This window comes from Caretta caretta, chromosome 7, assembly GCF_965140235.1.
Source record: "Caretta caretta isolate rCarCar2 chromosome 7, rCarCar1.hap1, whole genome shotgun sequence".
Taxonomy (NCBI): domain Eukaryota; kingdom Metazoa; phylum Chordata; order Testudines; family Cheloniidae; genus Caretta; species Caretta caretta.
The window spans coordinates 53,997,358-54,011,840 of NC_134212.1; the positions used below are offsets into that span (position 1 = coordinate 53,997,358).

Sequence of the window (14,483 nt, forward strand, 5' to 3'; positions counted from 1 at the left end):
CAAACGCACTGAAGAACCAGAGTGGTAAACAATGGTTGCTGCAAAACACAGTACATTTTACTAACCCAGTCTATGCCTTTGTGACTGCTACATTAATGTGAGAAACTATCAGAAAGAAACTATCAGAAGCCTGCATCCCAAGAAAGGGGAAAAAATTCATAGGCAGGAGTTGTAGACCAAGCTGGATGAGCAAGCATCTCAGAGATGTGATTAAGAAAAAGCAGAAAGCATATAGGGAGTGGAAGATGGGAGGGATTAGCAAGGAAAGCTACCTTATTGAGGTCAGAACATGTAGGGATAAAGTGAGAAAGGCCAAAAGCCATGTAGAGTTGGACTTTGCAAAGGGAATTAAAAGCAATAGTAAAAGGTTCAATAGCCATATAAATAAGCAGAAAACAAAGAAAGAAGAAGTGGGACCGCTAAACACTGAGGATGGAGTGGAGGTTAAGGATAATCTAGGCATGGCCCAATATCTAAATAAATACTTTGCCTCAGTCTTTAACGAGGCTAATGAGGAGCTTAGGGATAATCTTCATCCAAGAATATTAAAGGAACTGGCACATGAAATTGCAAGCCCATTAGCAAGAATTTTTAATCAATCTGTACACTCAGGGGTTGTACCGTATGACTGGAGAATTGCTAACATAGTTCCTATTTTTAAGAAAGGTAAAAGAAGTGATCTGGGTAATTACAGGCCTGTTAGTTTGACATCTGTAGTATGCAAGGTCTTGGAAAAAAATTTGAAGGAGAAAGTAGTTAAGGACATTGAGGTCAATAGTAATTGGGACAAAATACAACATGGCTTTACAAAAGGTAGATCATGTCAAACCAACCTAATCTCCTTCTTTGAGAAGGTAACAGATTTTTAGACAAAAGGGAACGTAGTGGATCTAATTTACCTCAGTTTCAGTAAGGCATTTGATATGGTTCCACATGGACAATTATTTGCTAAACTGGAAAAGATGGGGGTCAATATGAAAATTGAAAGGTGGATAAGGAACTGGTTAAAGAGGAGACTACAGCGGGTCATACTGAAAGGTGAACTATCAGACTGGAAGGAGGTTACTAGGGGAGTTCCTCAGGGATCAGTTTTGGGACCAATCTTATTTAATCTTTTTATTACTGACCATGGCACAAAAAGCAGGAATGTGCTAATAAAGTTTGTGGATGACACAAAGCTGGGAGGTATTACCAATACAGAGAAGCACTGGAATATCATACAGGAAGATCTGGATGACCTTGTAAACTGGAGTAATAGTAATAGGATGAAATTTAATAGTGAAAAGTGCAAGGTCATGCATTTAGAGATTAATAACAAGAATTTCTGTTGTAAACTGGCCACACATTACTTGGAAGTAACAGAGGAGGAAAAGGACCTTGGAGTATTGGTTGATCAGAGGATGACTATGAGCCGCCAATGTGATATGGCCGTGAAAAAAGCTAATGAGGTCTTGGGATGCATCAGGCGAAGTATTTCCAGTAGAGATAAGGAGGTGTTAGTACCGTTATACAAGGACCAGTGAGACCTCATCTGAAATATTGTGTATTTGGGGTCGGGAAGGAATTTTCCTCCAGGGCAGATTGGAAGAGGCCCTGGAGGTTTTTCGCCTTCCTCTGTAGCATGGGGCACGGGTCACTTGCTGGAGGATTCTCTGCTCCTTGAAGTCTTTAAACCACGATTTGAGGACTTCAATAGCTCAGACACAGGTGAGAGGTTTTTCGCAGGAGTGGGTGGGTGAGATTCTGTGGCCTGCGTTGTGCAGGAGGTCGGACTAGATGATCATAATGGTCCCTTCTGACCTTAGTATCTATGAATCTATGTGGAGGCTAAGTAGGCAAATGTATCTACAGTGCTAGTGGAGTAGCCACAGAACCCTGTTCTATAGATTTAGAGGGCTTGATTCTCCAGATAGAACTTGGGCATCGTAGAAAGGGAAAGTTGACAAGCCGTGCCATAAATTTAGCTCAAGAAGAAAACTTTAACTTATATTGCTAATGTAATATTCCTGCGGGAACCTTAACTAGCAGGGAATCAGGTGTAGTGGAGCCTTGGCTTCACCATGCCCCTTTCCGTCAACCGGGACCAGGGTTGCAGAACAGGAGGTGGTGGAGACAGGTGGCAGAGCCCCCTCCTCTAGCTTTACCCCTGTTTGAGATTCCCCCTGAGCGGGGGGATCTCTCCAGCACCTATTCCACCCATTTGAAGTTTGCTTTGTGCAAAACTAATTTTGCAGACCAGCGAATCCAGCATAGAGACTGTACAGAATGCTCAAAAAGACCTAAATATAGTAATATATTTAATAAAGTGATAAGTTAAGTGAACGCCTCAAGAAAGGTTAAGAATAGAATGCACACATCATCCTTCAAGTATAGTGTCTTATATGCGGGGGCTCAGAGCCTGGGCCACATGCTCTGTACTATTTCACCAGCCACACTGGCCCAAAACACAGGGGACTTGGAGGATTTGGCCTGAGCCTGAGAGTGTTTGGGTCAGACAGATGTTTTATGGATTTTTTATACCCCCACCCACCCTTCAGTGCCAGCATAGAGAGAAATGATTTGGAGAAAGGGGTGTGGCCAGGACTCTCCTCCACAGAGGTATCTACTAGCTGCCATTGGCAAATGGGGTGGGGAATAGCAGCCTGCCTAGCATAGACCAGCCAATGGACAAGGGGAGTGAGAAAGTCACTTCTGCATCCCCGACCCCATCCCATGCTGTGTGTTCCTTGCCCACAATTGAGGAACTGGTTCTGTATTTTGAGTTATCTTGGTCTACCAAAATATAATACTTTACATTACATGTAGCAACTTTTATCTAGAAGCAGAAGGTTCTAAGTATGTTTCAGTCTCATGAGAGATCACACACCTCTAGGATCGAGTACAGTGTACATTTATTAGTGCTAACAACTGGTGTACAGATTAAAATTTAAAAGATTATGCACATTTTTATGAAAAATGCTGCAGAAAAAAGTCAATTTCCATATGCAAAGAATCAGTGTACAAAGTACTTTTTCTGATGCAGTAAAAGAGACCATCATCTTGTTCTGGATTTGTACAGCACCTATCACAATGGGGTCCTGATACATGACTGTGGCTCTGAGATGCTACCGTAACACAAACAAACAAAACAACGTAAGTGTGTTGCATGACAAGCAGGAAGTCTCCTCTCCCCTGCCTGGCTTCATACCACCAGTAAATGGGTTAGGAAAAAGGCCACCCCTCCTGAGAGGACCCTCTTGAAATCTGGAGGTATAAGCAAAGAAAAATCCATGGCAGTTTGGGCTAACAGTACTCTACACGTATTGTTGTTATTGTTTGGTTATCATAGATACTGGCACCAGCATGGTCACTTCTTCCATCCTTGGGTTGGGGGTTTATGTTAAGGACACACTAAATCTAGCAATATTTCCCATTTGAAGTATAGGGAATGGCTCTGAAACCTGTTACTACCTAAAATTAGAATGACCTTTTAAAGGGCACCCATGTTCCTTAGAAGTTCACATTTTTTGTTTGTTTGTTTTTGAATATTATTTATCACTGGTGATACAGAACAGTGGAAGGAAAACTGAGTCAGCCATGGTATAAGTTTTTACTTCAATGTGAATAAAAATATAAACCATAGTAATGGTACCATAAAGAGTTTCTTTCACCTTAATAACTTTGGAATCTTGTATGTTCTTAAGACAGTAGAGAAAATGGGAAGAAGAAGATAGTTATATTAGAATAGTGCCCAGAGGCTCAAGTCAGGAGTGGGGCCGCATTGTATCAGGCTTTGCACACAGAGACACAAAGACACAGTCCCTGCCCCAAGAAATTTACAAATCTAAGGTTTCAGGTTACTATGCACACACTTGCCTTCTCACTCTCTTCCTCACCTCTTGCAGTGCCAGTAAGATATTAAAATCACAAAAAAATACCATATGATCTCTCCATAAGACAAGCTTTTCTTACCTATTATTGATACCTGCTCACATTAGTTAAATCATTTACAAGCTAGCAATGAAAGACTGAGGTTATCAGGTAGTCTCTGAGGACCAAAGATCCACTCGGATTTTAAATAACGATGGTGTTTCACACATACACACACACACACACACACACACACACACTCTCTCTACCAGAATCAAATGCTACTACAGTGGTTCTTTAAATGTGAGAAAACGGCCTGAATCCCTGAACAAACCATGTAGCTTGTTCACTATTGCTGAAAGAGGAGGTCAATAATATTGTCCATGACAGCTTATTAGGAAGCAACATCAAAAGTGTTTGCTGGCATGGGATGTTGGTAACAGAAGAATCTCCTCAGTACTTCTATAGTCTGTCCACAATTCTCAACTTCAAATGAAGCTGTGTGTATCACCTTCAACCTGCAGTTCACTGCTTCAGATTTCAGAAGATTTAAGCAATAGTTCTATATTTGATACTCACAAACTGCCTTGAGCTCTGTCAGTTTTCTCCTCCTCCCAACTGGAAGCCAGTGTTAAGGAAAATATTCCCTCCTCTGCATCCGTCTCTCTCAGGCTAGTCTAGTAGAAGGATGACATCATCGCTCCAGACATGCACCTGATTCTCAGGAAACTGCCCCTCCTCCAACAGACAGGTCATTGTTTTTTTTAAAGTGACAGAGACTGCCCTTCCCAGTACGTTCCCAGCACTGCGGAATGTGCTCCCCCTAATCATTCTATTTCTGTGTCCCATCCCCACCATTCTTCTTCACATTGCCAGAACATAAAAAGCTTCCTTGGAGGAGCCACAGCAAAATTAATTTTCAGCTGAAATGCAGGTCAAATCATTCACTGCTGCAGCATGCCAAGTGATGCACTGAAAGCAGCTGTTTGTTCTCATCTTTTCAGCTCCAGATTCAGAGGCAAAAATGATGCTATGTTAAGTTTTCCAACTCACTTTATTCTACTCCATTTACTCTTTACTCACCTCATCCCCCCTTGTGCCTCCGTCTTTCAACACGCCTTTTCTTGCTCTGACCCCCACAACATACAACACACTGCCTAGGATCTCCCTAAACATTATTTGTGCATTTCGGCAAAGTATATTCATTCAAGACTGCTGGAAGGTAAAGTACTTCCTGTTAACTCCAGATACTGTACAAACCACCAGAAAGTTATACAATGCTTATAATACTTGTGGCACCTTAGAGACTAACAAATTTATTTGAGCATAAGCTTTCGTGAGCTACAGCTGCATCCAATGAAGTGAGCTGTAGCTCACGAAAGCTTATGCTCAAATAAATTTGTAAGTCTCTAAGGTGCCACAAGTACTCCTTTTCTTTTTGCAGATACAGACTAACACAGCTGCTACTCTGAAACCAATGCTTATAGTGATACAGTGTCTGACCCAATCAGTGATATATTCCTGGGGTTCTTCCCAACTGTGAGGCAGTAGCTATTAAGGGGAGGGAGAGCGGTAATACAAGTGGGAGTTTGTAAGAAGTTGTAGCATTACTCATTCAAGGCACCACCTACATACTATGGTCATTTTCTAAAGTTTTACCCAATGTTGCCTACTCTGGTTCAGTTCCACCAATGTGTGATGTTTAGATGCTGCTTGTAATTATTAGAACTGGGAGCACTGGCTCTTGGGAGTCTGAAAGGTCAGAAAACAGGAAGGAGCGGGGGGAAGTTGAGAAGGTGGAGTGAGAGCTACAGAGGGTGCAGCAGCAGCTTGGTAAAGAGGTTTCCACTTTATTTTTAAAGTCCTGTTGAAGTTTGTTAGTACCTTGCCTGGTTGCTACAACATTTTGGTGATGAGTCTGGATCTTCTGCCTCTGAACCCATCTGCACCTTTTCTGCAAAGCCCAGGTGAACATCCAATAGCTTTTACTGCCTGGATCCACATGTTTGAGACTTATCTGCTTGCAATCAGTGCTACAGAGATTTCTGAAGTAAGAAAGCGTGCTCTGCTAATCCACTGCCTTGGAGCAGAAGGGCAGAGTATATTTTACACCTTTCCCCTTGCAGATGATAAATATGAGACTGCACTCACTGCATTAAAGAATTTTTTTGTGCCAAAAGTGAATGTAGTAGCTAATCACTATAGATTTTGCCAGCGTGAGCAGAGAACAGGGGAGATTATAATGCAGTATATTGCTTCCCTCAGGAGTCTGATTGTAACTTGTGACTTTGGGAATATGGCAGATGAGATGATTAGAGACCAGCTCATAGAGAAAACAACCATACTTCATGTAAGAGAACACTTACTTCTAGAACCACAACTTACACAAGAAAAAGCAATAACCATTGCTACCGAGACTGAGTCAGCTACAGCTGAAGCCAAAATAATGAGCATGGATACAGGAGGCACAGTCCAGGCTGTGACTCCTTTGCAGGAAAGTTCACTATCACTGCAGACAAACAATTACAAGAGGAAAACTAATGAAAAAACTACCGAATCAGCAAATTCAAAATACAGTAAAAGCATGCTTTCGCTGTGGATCCCCACAACACCTTGCAAGCTACACAGGATGTCCGGCAAAAGTAGCTCAGTGCAATCATTGCAAAAAGATTGGGCATTTTGCTAAAGTATGTCGCAGCAGCCAGTTCAATCAACAGGTGCATGTAGTTACAATACCAGATGTTACTGTGCTGAGCGTGGACAAAATCACTACTGCACATATTCCAGAACAGATAAAATGCACTGTAAACGTTTCTGCCATACCCTCAGGCAAATCACACCCTATTCAGCTAATGTTGGACACTGGCTCAGCAGTATCTATACTACCCGATTCCATCTATCTGCATTACTTTAAAGATGTGCCTCTTACTGAACCCAAACTTCACTTGGTGTGCTATTTGAAAAACCAGATTCCAGTACATGACTGCCTGCCAGCAATAGTTACTTTTGGTGATTGCTCTGTAACTGCAGAGTTCTACATTGTCCACAAAGGCACTCCTATCCTTGGCAGAGATTTATTGGCTGCTTTAAATCTCAGGGTAGTTAATGGATGAATTGATTTTCCTCAGCAAAGCACTTTTGCGGTACACACACCAGTTTCGGCTGGGACCCAACACCAGGTTGAGGAGAAACTCAGCTGTGCTTATGGGTTTCTGCATAAAGTTAAAATGCAGAATAATGTGATGCCTGTAGGACAGAAGTTACGGCGCTTACCATTTTCAGTCAGGGAAGCTGTTTCAGAGGAACTTAGAATACCTGTTCAAAAGGACATTATTAAAAAGATTGACTCCTCGGAATGGGTTTCACCTATACCAGTGAGGCAGTGCCATCTGGATGATATTATCGTGTTTGGAAATACTTCTGAGGAGCATAACAATAACCTGCAGTCTGTACTAAACTGCATCAGCAAAGCAGGCCTCAAGCTCAATAGGTCCAAATGCAAATCTAGACAAACTGAACTCTCCTTTCTGGGGCATACAATTTCACAGGCTGGACTAAAACCTGATCCAGATCATATCCTGGCAATTTCAAATGCTCCTCCTCCAACAGATTTGCAAACCTTACATTCCTTCTTGATCTTACCTCCTGGTATGCAAAATTCATTCTCAATTATGCTTCTGTCATTGAACCATTATTAGAATTACTACGGAGAAGTTGAACCTTAGTGTGGACAACGGATTCATAAGCTAGTTTTGAAACAGTGAAAGACTTGATTGTACATAGTCCAGTACTTACAATTGTGGGCAATGCAGGACTGAATAGTGCAACAACTGATGCTTCTGATTATGGACTTGGGGCTGTCCTCACACAACTGCATGAGGACAACACAGAGAGGACTGTTGCATTTGCTTCAAGGACACTAAGTAATCCTAAGAGAAAATATTCTACAGTTGAAAAAGAAGCACCTGCTCTTTTTGTCTGGGCTCCTGAAAAATGGAGAACTTAACTGTGGGTCCGTAAGTTCAAGTTGCACACAGACCACAGCCCTTTGATGACTTTGCTCACCATGAAAGGGCTGGGAAGAGCAGGATATCTTATTGCTAGATGGTCTGCAAGACTACTCTCTTTCATTTATGAATTGGAATATAAGCCTGGAAACCAAAATGTGGTCGCTGATTGCCTTTCTCGCCTGCCTTTGCCTTCACCAGATAGTACACCAGAGGATGAGGATGTAGTAGTTGCGCTTATTACAAGCGCCCTTATTGCAGTTACAAAAGAACAATTTCAAGCTGTTTATTCAGCTTGTCCAATTCAACAAAAACTATGGGAATTTCTGACAAAGAGATGGCCCAGTCACCCTAAAAACCTTGACCCAGTTTTGCTGCCTTATTTTAGAGTTTGGGATGAACTTCCTTTGCTTGATGGCTGTGTGCTACGAGGTACACACCAGCTCCTTGTGCCAGAAGAATTACAGTCAAAACTCATACACCTGACATATGATACTCAAAGAATTGTCAGAACCAAACAACGACTACGGGATCTGTATTTGTGGCCAGGGATGGATTCTCAAACTGAAGCACTCAAAATCCTGTGTCACTTGCCAAATGCATGATAAGACAGCAGTGATATGTACCCCTCCATTACAGCCTGTTCCTCTTCCTGAATCTGCATGGGAAAAAGTGGCTATTGATCTTGTAGGACCCTTTGATACTGCTCCAAGTGACTGTTGTTATGCCATCACTTTAATAGACTATTTCAGTAAATGGCCTGAGGTAGCGTTTACATCGCAAATCTCTTCTGCTACAGTAATTAAGTTCCTTTCTTCAGTTTTTAGCAGGGAAGGTAACCCCAAAGAACTGGTTTCAGATAATGTTAGTCAATTTACTTCCCTGGAGTTTGAGACTTTTCTAGCAGAGAGGAACATTTTACACAGAAGGTCATCCCTATATTACCCTCAAGCCAAAGGGGAAATAGAATGGTTTAACAGAAGTTTGAAAGAGTTTGCAAAAGGCTAAACAGGAAGGGTGATTGTGGATAACCTTCACTACTGATTTCTTACAAGCATACCGGGCTACGACATGCCACAGCGCAAAGATCACTCACAGAGTTACTGCATGGGAAACAGATAAATACTAAACTGAACATTGCTAGATTGTTAAAGGCACGACCTCATGCCCCAAACAAGGATGAGGTGAGAAAAACAGTTGAACAGAACCAAGCAAAGTCTAAGGCTTTCACAGACAAGCAGCGGGGTGCTAACGAACCAAACTCTGAGTGTGGTTCCTTCGTTAGAATACAAAAACCTGGAATTTTACGCAAAGGGGACTATAAATTCACAGCTCCTCTTAAAATCATAAAGAAGGGACCTTAAACCTATCGACTTTCTGATGTGCGGGTATGGAATGCTTCTTATCTTACACCTGCCTATGCACCAAGAGGAGATTATGCCAACACCCAGTCTGCATTGGATGACTTCACCGTAGTACCAATACAACAAGACATTGCACTGGAACCGGGGCTTGAGAGACGGCCTGTCAGACCCAGACAACCACCTGTCTGGACTAGAGACTGTGTTATGTAGTACCTACAGTGTTTTCAGTGTAATATTTCTGCCAACAGTATAGTGTCTTGTTTCATATTTGTTCCTGTGGTTAGAACAACAATGTTTATTTTAATTGGGAGAGTTTCTTAAGAGAAGAGGGAATGTGATGTTTAGGTGCTGCTTGTAATTATTAGAACTGGGAGCACTGGCTGTTGGGAGTCTGAAAGGACAGGAAACAGGAAGGCAGGGGGGAAGTTGAGGAGGTGGAGTGAGAGCTACCGAGGGTGCAGCAGCAGCTTGGTAAAGAGGTTTCCACTTTATTTTTAAAGTCCTGTTGAAGTTTGTTAGTACCTTGCCTGGTTGCTACAACACAAAGTTAACCATTTTGGGAGGCCCACTGTAAAGTAACTGCTCCTGGTGTTTATAACATCATGTTGTTTACAAATGCTCTGAGCAGAATTACATGCCACAATGCTAAATATGCAGCCACTTACAAAAGGCTCCCAATGTTAATCACAGAGTTGGTGCTGAAGCAGTGTAAGTTTTCTTAGCCTAGACAGAGCCTTAGTGAGAGGAGACAGTTTAATGGTAAAGATATCCAGGCTGGAATACCTAAACTCCTCTCAAACCACAGGCCAACCCAGCCTTTCATCCTTTTGAGGTAGATACAGTTCAAGTTTTCTGACCAAGGGCCTCTTTCAGAACACACAGGACTTGATTTTCAAGGTCTTCTCTTACATATTAAAAAAACAAACCAAAAAAAAATCATGGCATTTTTAATAGCAATTGGGCTTTGTCTCAGCATTCTGGACAATATTTCTCTCAGTGCCTCCAATAATTCTCCACTCCTCAAATCACTGTATTTCAATAGTGCTATTTGTATACAGAATTTGGAAAGTGATTTCGACAAATAAGACACCATGTACTATCATGAGAGTGGCTTTGTAAGTGTACTCAGAATATTAAAATCTCTATTTTAAAATAATCCATTAAAATGTCAGCTCGCATACCTGCCCTGTAGTACCTCCTGATGACCTAATCTGGAACCACAAAAGGCACTTCCTACCCATTTCCCTTCTCTCAGGGCCCCTTAAGAAGGCTACAGAGACCAAAACTGTGTAAGACAAGACTCCCCTGCTGGGGTTCTACTTTATTAAATTTAAATAAACTTAAAATAAAATCTCTCTTCTCATGGTTCTGGGGTTGTACATGCCCCCTCCTTGGGGTCTGTGATTCTCAGTCCTGACATTTCTAGTCTGTAGTCTCTCCCCTTGGGCTCAGGGGTAGCACAGCTCTCCTTAAGGCCTGGGGTTCTCAGTTCTGATCCCTCTAGCCTGTGGTCTCTCGCCTTGGTTCAGGGGTTGCATAGGCCAGTGATTCTCAACCAGGGGTACGTGTACCCCTGGGGATATGCAGAGGTCTTCCAGAGGATACCTCAACCCATCTAGGTTTGAGGACCTGTTTGGCCAGCGTGGCAAGCTGCAGGTGACCATGCAGAGCTCATCAGCAGAGATGACCATGATGGAGTCTCAGAATCGCAAAAGAGCTCCAGCATGGACTGAACGGGAGGTATGGGATCTGATAGCACGGATTCCTCTTCCCAAACAGCGATCAGAACTCCGTTCCAGTTTTCGAAATGCCAAAACATTTGTCAAAATCTCCCAGGGCATGAAGGCCATAACAGGGACCCAAAGCAGTGCTGTGTCAAACTTAAGGAGCTGAGGGAAGCCTACCAGAAAACCAGAGAGGCGAATGGCTGCTCCGGGTCAGAACCCAAAACATGCCATTTCTATGATGAGCTGCATGCCATTTTAGGGGGTTCAGCCACCACTACCCCAGCCGTGTTGTTTGACTCCTTCAATGGAGATGGAGGCAACATGGAAGCAGGTTTTGGGGACGAGGAAGATGATGATGATGATGAGGTTGTAGATAGCTCACAGCAAGCAAGCGGAGAAACCAGTTTTCCCGACAGCCAGGAACTGTTTCTCCCCCTCGAGCCAGTACCCCCCCCCCAACCCACCCAAGGCTGCCTCCCGGACCCAGCAGGCGGAGAAGGGACCTCCGGTGAGTGTACCTTTTAAAATACTATACATGGTTTAAAAGCAAGCATGTTTAATGATTAATTTCCCCTGGCATTTGCGGCTCTCCTGGATGTACTCCCAAAGCCTTTGCAAAAGGGTTCTGGGGAGGGCAGCCTTATTCCATCCATCCACCATGGTAGGACACTTTACCACTCCAGGCCTGTAGCACGTACTCGGGAGTCATTGTAGAACAAAGCATTACAGTGTATGTTTGCTGGAGTTCAAACATCATCTGTTCTTTATCTCTCTGTGTTATCCTCAGGAGAGTGATATCCCGGTTGAAATAGGGTGCTTTTCTTAAGGGGACATTCAGAGGTGCCTGTTCCTGCTGGGCTGTTTGCCTGTGGCTGAACAGAAATGTTCCCCGCTGTTAGCCACGGGGAGGGTGGAGACTGGAGGTGCTAGTCACGTGCTGGGGGGAGGCAAAATGCGACCTTAGAATGAAAGCACATGTGCTATGTATGTCATGTTAACAGCAAGGTTTACCATGAAAGAGTGTACCCATTGTTCTATAAAATGTGTCTTTTTAAATGTCACTGTCCCTTTTTTTTTCTCCACCAGCTGCATGTGTTTCAAGGATCACAGGATCTTCTCCTTCCCAGAGGCTAGCGAAGATCACAAGGCGAAAAAAATGCACTTATGATGAAATGTTCTCTGAGTTCATGCTGTCCTCCCACACTGACGGAGCACAGACGAATGCATGGAGGCAGACAATGTCAGAGTGCAGGAAAGCACAAAATGACCGGGAGGAGAGGTGGCGGGCTGAAGTGAGGGCTGAAGCTGAAAGGTGGTCACAGCGTGATGAGAGGAGGCAGGACTCAGTGCTGAGGCTGCTGGAGGATCAAACTAATATGCTCCAGCATCTGGGTGAGCTGCAGGAAAGGCAGCAGGAGCACAGACCGCTGCTACAGCCCCTGTGTAACCAACCGCCCTCCTCCCCAAGTTCCATAGCCTCCGAACCCAGACACCCAAGAACACGGTGGGGGGTCTCTGGCCACCCAGCCACTCCACCACAGAGGATTGCCCAAAAAAAAGAAGGCTGGCATTCAATAAGTTTTAAAGTTTTAAACTTTTAAAGTGCTGTGTGGCCTTGTCCTTCCCTCCTCCACCACCCTTCCCAGGCTACCTTGGCAATTATCCCCCTATTTGTTTGATGAATTAATAAAGAATGCATGAATGTGAAGCAACAATGACTTTATTACCTCTGCAAGAGGTGATCGAAGGGAGGAGGGGAGGGTGGTTAGCTTACAGGGAAGTAGAGTGAACCAAGGGGCGGGGGGTTTCATCAAGGAGAAACAAACAGAACTTTCACACCGTAGCCTGGCCAGTCATGAAACTGGTTTTCAAAGATTCTCTGGTGCGCACCGCGCCCTCCTGTGCTCTTCTAACCGCCCTGGTTTCGGGCTGTGCGTAACCAGCGGCCAGGTGATTTGCCTCAACCTCCCACTCCGCCATAAATGTCTCCCCCTTACTTTCACAGAGATTGTGGCGAGCACAGCAAGCAGTAATAACAATGGGAATATTGGCTTCGCTGAGGTCTAAGTGAGTCAGTAAACTGCGCCAGCGTGCTTTTAAACGTCCAAATGCACATTCTACCACCATTCTGCACTTGCTCAGCCTGTAGTTGAACAGCTCCTGACTACTGTCCAGGCTGCCTGTGTACAGCTTCATGAGCCATGGCATTAAGGGGTAGGCTGGGTCCCCAAGGATAACTATAGGCATTTCAACATCCCCAACAGTTATTTTCTGGTCTGGGAAGAAAGTCCCTTCCTGCAGCTTTTGAAACAGACCAGAGTTCCTGAAGACGTGAGTGTCATGTACCTTTCCCAGCCATCCCACCTTGATGTTGGTGAAACGTCCCTTGTGATCCACCAGTGCTTGCAGCACTATTGAAAAGTATCCCTTGCAGTTTATGTACTCACCGGCTTGGTGCTCAGGTGCCAAGATAGGGATATGAGTTCTGTCTATGGCCCCACCACAGTTAGGGAATCCCATTGCAGCAAAGCCATCCACTATGACCTGCACATTTCCCAGGGTCACTACCCTTGATATCAGCAGATCTTTGAATGCGTTGGCTACTTGTATCACAGCAGCCCCCACAGTCGATTTGCCCACTCCAAATTGATTCCTAACTGACCGGTAGCTGTCTGGCTTTGCAAGCTTCCACAGGGCTATTGCCACTCGCTTCTCAACTGTGAGGGCTGCTCTCATCTTGGTATTATTGCGCCTCTGGGCAGGGGAAAGAAAGTCACAATGTTCCATGAAAGTGCCCTTATGCATGCGAAAGTTTCACAGCCACTGGGAATCGTCCCAGACCTGCAACACTATGCGGTCCCACCACTCTGTGCTTGTTTCCTGAGCCTAGAATCGGCGTTCCACCGCATGAACCTGCCCCATTAGCACCATGATTAACATGATGCTTGCCCAAAGGTAGGGGTACCTGGATTAAGTGGAATTTACTAAAACGTGTAAAGAAAGAATGTTTCAGTAAGGTCAGATACGAGAGGCTTTTGTTGTTTTAACTATTTTCTCTGTTTGCTGTGTATTTTGAGGTGTATAAACAATACATTTGTTTTGAAGAAGTTGTTTGGAGTCTCTTTAATCAGCCCCTGGTCATGGGCTCCTGAAGGGAAGTTTCTTGCAGGTGCCAAATACAGTTGGGCCTTTTGAGTTGTTATGGTTGGAAAACAGGAGAGCTGCAACCCAGGGATCTAAATGTTATAGAATTGCAGGGTTCCCTGCAAGGCGGGGTGAAGGCACTGAAACCTGTCACTGAGTGGTACATTCAAGAGGCACTGAAAAGGGGTTTATAAGACACAGCTCACGCTGTAATCATGACACATGCCAAATGCTAACTCTTGCTTTCCTCTCTAAATCATTCAGTCTAACAAACCAGTGATCTCTGCACCATTCTTAATGTGTGCTGATTGACATTGGGGCGCACTCCAAGACGTAAACAAAAGGGAACTTGTCCAGAATAAAACCAATAGGGGAAACCCTGGTTGTGAAAT

The 14,483-nt window shown here is 43.8% G+C and overlaps 1 protein-coding gene across 11 annotated transcripts in view; it reads right to left on the bottom strand.

Moving 5' to 3' along the window:
- Positions 1-14,483, bottom strand: part of USP54 (ubiquitin specific peptidase 54) — a 270,452-nt gene that overhangs the window by 193,608 nt on the left and 62,361 nt on the right. Inside the window, exon 1 of one of the 11 annotated variants that reach the window (XM_048856675.2) lies at positions 4,429-4,514. The exons of the other annotated variants lie outside the window; for them this stretch is intronic. The gene's annotated coding sequence lies outside the window, so the exon portion shown is untranslated. Of the gene's footprint in view, positions 1-4,428; positions 4,515-14,483 lie in introns of those variants that run through there. 11 annotated transcript variants of the gene reach the window in all.